The sequence below is a fragment of the Arvicanthis niloticus genome, chromosome 20 (assembly GCF_011762505.2).
Source record: "Arvicanthis niloticus isolate mArvNil1 chromosome 20, mArvNil1.pat.X, whole genome shotgun sequence".
Lineage (NCBI taxonomy): Eukaryota > Metazoa > Chordata > Mammalia > Rodentia > Muridae > Arvicanthis > Arvicanthis niloticus.
This window is the reverse complement of record NC_047677.1, coordinates 17,229,667-17,237,433: the sequence shown is the minus strand read 5'-3', so window position 1 is coordinate 17,237,433 and position 7,767 is coordinate 17,229,667. Positions and strand designations below refer to the sequence as shown.

The 7,767-nt window shown below is 48.4% G+C and overlaps 1 pseudogene; it reads left to right on the top strand.

Moving 5' to 3' along the window:
- The first annotated feature begins 3,081 nt into the window (after nucleotides 1-3,081).
- Nucleotides 3,082-6,461, top strand: LOC143435278 (DNA-3-methyladenine glycosylase pseudogene; annotated as a pseudogene).
- Nucleotides 6,462-7,767: the final 1,306 nt, after the last annotated feature.

The window sequence follows — 7,767 nt, the reverse complement described above, 5'->3', positions numbered from 1 at the left end:
AAGCTCCAAGCTGTAGGATTGGGAGACCAGAGGCTTCCTGGCTACCTGCCCCGATTTCACTGCCACTAATTGCTAAAGGCTTCCTTGGTATTTCTCAAAGGATATTATTCATGTTGGTCATGAGCCGCCGATCTGGGCTGCATCTTAAACTTACATGGGGAGCTGGGGGTGGGGGTCCTGATGGCCTTGCTCTGTCACAGCAGAATCTTTAAGACAACCGGTGGGTTTGGGGGAGGGGAAGGTGCTGCGGCATTAGTATGTGTTTAGAGCTGTCCACTGGGCTCTGAGCCTTGGCTGGGTATCAGGGCACTGCCTCTTTTTCCCTTAGAGTTCTTGTTGCTGCTATAACCCTTGCCTTCCCTTTCTCCCTTGTCGCCATGTTGCAGAGCTAGCAGAGTGTGCTGGCTTCAGAAATGCATCCTCATGCACTCTGTTTGGACAAGGTGGCTTATGAGAATTAGTGGTTCTCAAGAAATGCTGGAAATTAGCTTGCCAGCTAGAGGTTAGCTGCTGAGAGACAGCTGCCTGTCTGAAAGATGAGTGATCGATATGCACACGCACAACAACAACAACAACAACAACAACAACCTGTGCATGTAAGACAATAGAGCTCTGGGCATGACCTCTGTCCAGGAAACCATCCCCTTATCTACAAGATGCAGCACAGGACAGCATCCTGCTGTGTGTCAGACTTGCAGGGGCTCCAGTCTGGAAACCTGAACAATCACTTCTGTAAGGATCGACACAAAACACTCAGGGCATGATAGATAACCAAGATCTTCCTTAATTTTGTCTCTCTTTCTAACTTTGGATCAACCCAAGAATCAAAATATGGACTGCTATCCAGTGAGGGTAGACGTCTTGCCTCTGTGAACCTGCTTGCTGCTTTCCACATGGAAGGTCTCCAATCAGGACGTTACGGACGCCTTCCCCCTTTCCCATTCCAAAGCTTTCTGACTCCTCTGCCTCCTTCGAGTACCTGCCAAATGCAAGGGACTCAGGCCGCCTCCCACACCAGCACTGAAGATCTAGCCCTCACTTTTCTTTTGACTGCTGTGTTAGTCAGCATTCTTCAGAGAAATAAAGCCAAGATATAGCTATATAGAAATTTATCACAAGGAGCAGGTCAGATGACATGAGCATGGAGACTGAGCAGATGTCTGTAAGATCTCCATTTTGCAGATGATGGAATGGTCCACCTGCATCCAGGAAAGCTCCAGTCCAGGCCTGAAGCCTGGGAACCAGAGCAGCTCCAGTCTTGGTGTGACGGTTGGGAGTGCTGAAGTCTGATGACAGGAGATAGCCCAGTTACGGTAGAGAAGAGGTCCATCCTTCCGTACCTTCCTTCCATCCATTCAGGCCTGCACTGGCTGGCTCATGCCACATTTCAGAATTCAGTCTGAAATTTGTCTTCAGAGTCAGCTCATCATCTCTGGTCAGCAAAATGGCTCAGTGGATAAAAGCACTTGCCACTCAAACCCGACTGTGGATCTGGGAACCGAGGGACCAGGAGGAGCAGCCCTGGAGCAAGAGTGGGGTCGAAGCCTGTCTAAATCCTGAAAATGTCATCCTGAGATTGACAGGAGTTGGATCACTGCCCGTCACCCCAACTCCTGGGCATGCATGTCCTGGTGTGTATAACCCTGTGCGCCCCCATCTTTGCCCCACCAGAGGAGGTTACATGGCCTGGTAGCCAGGCTAAACTTCCATTTTCCTTATAAGGTCATGTCCAGCAGCACCTGGAATGCCTCTTCATGCAAATGAGTCATCCCCAGCACCCTGGCCCTGGCCAATGATGTATACTTACCCCTACAGCCCCTAACTACCCCCAAAGGTTTAAATAGCCTTTGTTACCCCGATAAACTGAACCAGTTCTCGGAAGCTGTTCCTGGGTGTGTGTATTCTCTGTCTGCACACTCATGGTTGATCCTGCCTGCACATAACCGAGTCCTGCTGAGTTTCTCTTCCTCCAGTCAGCCTGGTGCACAACAGGCCTGGCTACCCTGAGGGGGAGAAGCAAACAGGGGCCACCACCTGACAACCTAAGTTCATCTCCCGGAACCCACGGTAGAAGTGATTCGGAGGCTCGTCTATTCTGGAGACATTCCCATAGCCACACCCAGGTCCACATGTGACCAGCTATTTGGGCACCCATAAACCAGGCAAGTTAGCACATGAAATAAACCATTCACAACTGGTCTTTATTTCTAGGAAGATTTCACGTTTATGTAAGTAGGATTTTCATTAGGGAGTGCTACTGTCTGAGCATGGGCCACCTGTTTTATTTCTTTGTTTCCAATTTTGGAACATCGTTTATGAATTTTGGAGCTCTGTAGACACAGGACAACCGATTTCTCTCTTAAATCCCTGCTCTCAGGCATGGAGTCTTTGTGTCTGAGTGAGAGCCTGCTGTGCTGTGACCTGGGGACAAGGCTGCTTGGAGACACTGTCACTCTCAGCATGCACTTCTGCGGACAAAGGTTATGTTCAGAGTTTGGGATTTTATTCACTTGGAAAGAAAAGATGTTGAAAAAGAAAGGCCACAGCCCAGCTGGGTGTAATGTATAGAAGATAAGCTATTTTTAAAAAGACACATATTCCTATTACAGAATAGACACATTAAAATGAGCTCTCCCTCCCTCCTTTCCTCCTTCCTTCCCTCCCTCTTTCTTTCTTTCTTTCTTTCTTTCTTTCTTTCTTTCTTTCTTTCTTTCTTTCTTTCTGTTCTCCTCCCTTTCTCTTTGCTTCTTTCCCTTTTCTCTCCTCCCTTGCTTCCTTCTCCTTTCCTCCCCCCCCCCTTTTCTTTCTTTTTCTCCTGCCTTTGCCCTCAACTCTCTTCCTTTTCCTCTTCCTCCTCTTCCTTCTCTTCCTTCTCCTCCTTCTCCTCTTTGTCCTTCTTGTTTTTATTGAGACAGGACCTTACTCTGTAGTTATGGCTGTCCTGGATGTCACCATGTAGACCAAGCTGGCCTTGCACTCACAGAGCTCCTCCTGCCGCTGCCTCCGCCTCCGCCTCCGCCTCCGCCTCCGCCTCCGCCTCCGCCTCCGCCTCCGCCTCCGCCTCCGCCTCCGCCTCCGCCTCCGCCTCCGCCTCCGCCTCCGCCTCCGCCTCCGCCTCCGCCTCCGCCTCTGTGCCTCTGCTTCCTGAGTGCAAGCATTAAAGGCATGCACCACCAGCCCTTCCTTTTCTTTTTAAAAACAGGGTCTGCTGCAGCCCAGTCTCGCCAGAAACACCAATTGATATTTAAGCCAAATTTTCTCAGTCAATTAATAGTTTTTAGAAATAAGGAAGGATGGTAGCACCCTGCCTGCCGGGAGTTGTAGTTCTTACAAACCTGCCACGAGACTCTCCTGATGTCAAATGTTTGAAATGAATGCAGCCCTTCTAGTATTTTTCTCCCTCAATTTCTCTCATCCTTCTTCTTGAATGTGTGAAAGATGGAGACACTTTTGAAGCCTGTTTCCTCAGGATATCACTCACTGGAGAAAAGCTGATTGAGATGTTTAAATGGTACCTTTCTTCTTGAAAAATCTCAGCAGTTTGCCGCCAGGCCTGGGGGTTTTATTATCCTAAGTGACTTTGCTGTCTATAAATCACAGCCGTAAGTAGCCAAAGGGAACAGGTTAACCAGATCCGTTAACTATAACCGAGGCTTGCTGGATTGTTAGTGGAGCAATTGACTTCCTCAGCTCAGGTCACCTGACCACCTGGCCTGGAGCCAAGCTGCTCAGACACAGCCTCATTCTTCATAGCCTTCCCCGGAATTGAACTTACTGTATGGCATCCATATGCTTGCTATATGGCATCAACCCACTCCCAGTTTTGCGATGGGCCTTAGTCTTTCTCTTCATTCAGATCCAGGTCATCTGGTCATCATGTACATCTGCCCAGGCCCCTTTCTGGACTCCTGCAGGGCTCGTCTCAGCCGCCTCACCAGTGTCCCAGGCCCCTTTCTGGACACCTGCGGGGCTCATCTCAGCTGCCTCACCAGTGTCCCAGGCTTTTTTATTGAGAACAAGAGCATTACATATAGGTTCCATTGCAAGGAATAGAAAGCCTCTAAATATTTGCATAAATTAGCATGAAGGAAGCCAGGATGTAGGCAGGTTAGGCTGGTGTGAGGGCTCTGTGATCACCAGTGACCCAAGCTCCTTAGATATGGCCCTGTGCTCATGACAGGAGAAGCTCCAGCTAGCATACCATTTTGTCTTCTCTCGAGGAAATGTCCCGGAAGACTCACGTGACATTTTGCCTCCGTGCTTCTGGGTAGGATTTAGTCCCAGGATTCCACAGAGATTTGTAAGACGGTGGGAATGCAATCTGTCAACTTGATGGCAAGAAAAGGCCAAGTTCTCAGCTCTGCTTAAAGTACTAAACTATACATCGAGTTTCACCAGTGAGAGTAAGAACTTGTTCTAAGTGGGCTGGAGACATGGCTCAGCAGCTAAGAGCACTGGCTGCTCTTCAGGAGGCCCAGGGGTAGATTCACAGCACCCACAAGGTGCTCCCTACCGTCTGCAACTTCAGTTACAGGAAACCTAAGATCCTCTTCTGGCCCGTTGGGCATCGGACACATAGGTGGTGCACAGATATACATGTAGGTAAAACATCCATACAAATAAAATAATAATAAAATTGTGTCCTCAGGGATTTTGTGATGATTTCCAAGTGACTGTAAGTTCTAGAAACATGTAGACTATAGCGGACAACGAGATTATTCAGATTTATGTGGAGGAAAACGGGCAAGAGAGAAGATACCAAGATGGCAGAGATGGAAGCTTGACAAGGGGCCATGTGGGTCCGAGGATGTATCAAGAGTGACTTCAGGGTGCTGGTGGCGGTGGTAGTGCTCGCCTGGGCAGAGGATCCTTAAAACCAGTGTCTGTGACCCTGCTCCCCGACACCGAGCAGCCTCCATTTCCTGGATGAGCCCACCGCCGCCCAGAGAATGCCAGAGCAGGATCCCTAGTGACCGGATATCATGAGGTCGGCCAGATACCAGCGCCGCTTTCCCAAAGCGACTGGCAAACTCAGAGAAGCAGCAGACCCCTAAAGAGAGACTCCCTTAGACCCCGGGCCTCCAGCGGAGTACCTACTTCTCTAGTCCAGAGGACCACCCTGCCCGGCTAGGACCAGAGTTTTTGACCAGGCAGCAGTCACCCCAGCCCGTGCATTTCTGGGGCAGGTCCTTATCCGGCGACTCGCTGATGGAACAGAACTCCGTGGGTGCATTGTGAAGACTGAGGCATACTTGGGGCCAGAAGATGCAGCTGCTCACTCAAGGGGTGGCCGGCAGACTGCCCATAACCGTGGCATGTTCATGAAACCTGGGACCCTGTATGTGTACATCATCTACGGCATGTACTTCTGCTTGAACGACTCCAGTCAAGGGGACGGGGCTTGTGTCTTGCTAAGAGCACTAGAACCCCTGGAGGGCCTGGAGACCATGCGACAGCTTCGTAAGTCCCTCCAGAAAAGCACTGTCGGCCGTTCCCTCAAGGACCGTGAGCTCTGTAGCAGTCCCTCCAAGCTGTGCCAGGCTCTAGCCATTGGTAAGAGCTTCGACCAGCAAGCCCTGGCCCAAGATGAGGCTGTGTGGCTGGAGCATGGCCCGCTGGAGTCCAGTAGCCCAGCTGTGGTGACAGCAGCTCGCATAGGGACTGGTCATTCAGGGGAGTGGACACATAAGCCCCTGCGCTTCTATATCCAGGGCAGCCCATGGGTCAGTGTGGTAGACAGAGTGGCTGAACAGATGTATCAGCCTCAGCAAACAGTCTGCTCCAATGAGCTTTGAACTGTTCAAAGGTAAAATAAATATCCTGTTTGTAGAGAACTGTCCCCAAGTCTCAGCTAGAATTTGCGTTCATGTAGTTACTTCTTTATCCGGGTCGGGAAACTGCGTTACCCAGTATGTCTAGTAGCAGAATGAGAACACTAGTGTGTGGGTGTACACACCTGGGAGCAGGATGAGCTGAACAAGTGTTTTTAGACTCTCTCCAGGGCAGCTCCACAAGGGGCAGGCCGGGAAAGGGATGAGGACACAACCTCTATCTCTATAAAGGGCCTGGACTCTGGAGACACATCCTGGAAGACCTTCTCCAGCTCAGCAACGTTAAGCTGCCGTAAGGACTGATGGAAGAGGGAGACTGGTGGGTAGGAGAGATCACAATGCTTAGAAGTGTTTCCTGATCTTCTGTTCCCAGCACCACACCCAGTGGCTCTCAACCTCTGTAACTCTAGCTCCAGGGCATGCTTTCTTCTGACCTCAGGGCACACATATGCACAAAACCATAAATAAAAATAAATAAATATATTTTTTTAAGTTAAAAAAAGAGTGACTTTAGATCTTAATCCCTTGTGAAGTCTGAATATGCACAGTCAATTCTACGTTCTTAAGAAACTTTACATCAGAAAATAAGGGGAAAGAGAGTAGAGGAGAGAAGAGGAGGAAGGGGGAAAAGAGGAGGAGGAAGAGGAGGAAGAAGAGGAGGAGAGGAGAGGGGTGAGAGAGAAAGAGAGAGAGGGAGAGAGAGAAGGAGAAGGAGAAGGAGAAGGAGAAGGAGAAGGAGAAGGAGAAGGAGAAGGAGAAGGAGAAGAAGAAGAAGGTTTCAGATTCTCTAAGAAGTGTCTGTGCTGGAGAGTGAGAATTCAGTGGTTGAGAACATGTTCTGTTCTTACACAGAATCAGAGTCTGGTTCCCAACACAAATGTCAGGTGGTTCACACCGCCCGTCACTCCAGCTTCAGGGGATCTGACTCTCAGTTCTGGTTCTCATTGGCACGGCCACTCATGAGCTTGCTTGCACAAGCATACACACATGTAATTAAAAATAAAATAAAATAAAATAAAATAAAATAAAATAAAATAAAGGGCTGGAGAGAAGGCTCAGTGATTAAGAGCACTAGCTGTTCTTCCAAATATCCCAAGTTCAATTCCCAGCAACCACATGGTGGCTCACGACCATCTATAATGTGATCTGATGCCCTCTTCTGACACTCAAGGTATACTTGACAGTATATACATAAGAATAAATAAATCTTAAAGAATAAATAAAATACATCTTTTAAAACAGAAGCTGCTTTTTGGGGGGACAGGAGAGATGATTCATTGAGTTAAGTGTTTTCCCTGAAAGTGTGGGGACAAGGGGTCCAGTTCCCAGAATCCACACCAGGCCAGGCAGGCATGGTGACTGCTCACACTCCAGAGGCAGAGCCAAGGCATCCGTGGAGCAAGCTGGCTGACTACACTGGCCAGAATTGACAAGCTCCAAGTTCAGCAAGAGACCTTGCCTCAAAATACAATTTTAAGAAGCATCGAGGAAGATATCCAACACTACAGGCATGTGCGTGTACAGTATCAGCACATACATGTGCCTGTACGTGTGTAAATACACATACACTCACACCACACACGCACATACAAAATCTTTTCTTTTTTTTTTCTCTGCAGTAACTTGAGTAAAATGCTTTTCTATGGTGGTAAGTAAAATAAAAAAAATACAGGTCATTGTTTCTTTCTAAGCTCCCACACATGCATACAAATCCGTCTAAAAGAGAATGAAATCCCTCACAGTAAAGATGAAACTGCGCTGTTTATCTGACCTTCCAAGAAATTAGGGTCACAGAAGCAAAGACCAAGTTTTCCAGACAAATCCGTGCCGATTGATATGATAATGAGATTCTCTCGCTACAGTATCCGTAATGGAAGGTAATCAGTCAGTTATTTTTCTGTACTTGTCTTGAATGACCAATAAAATCTTTTGCTTC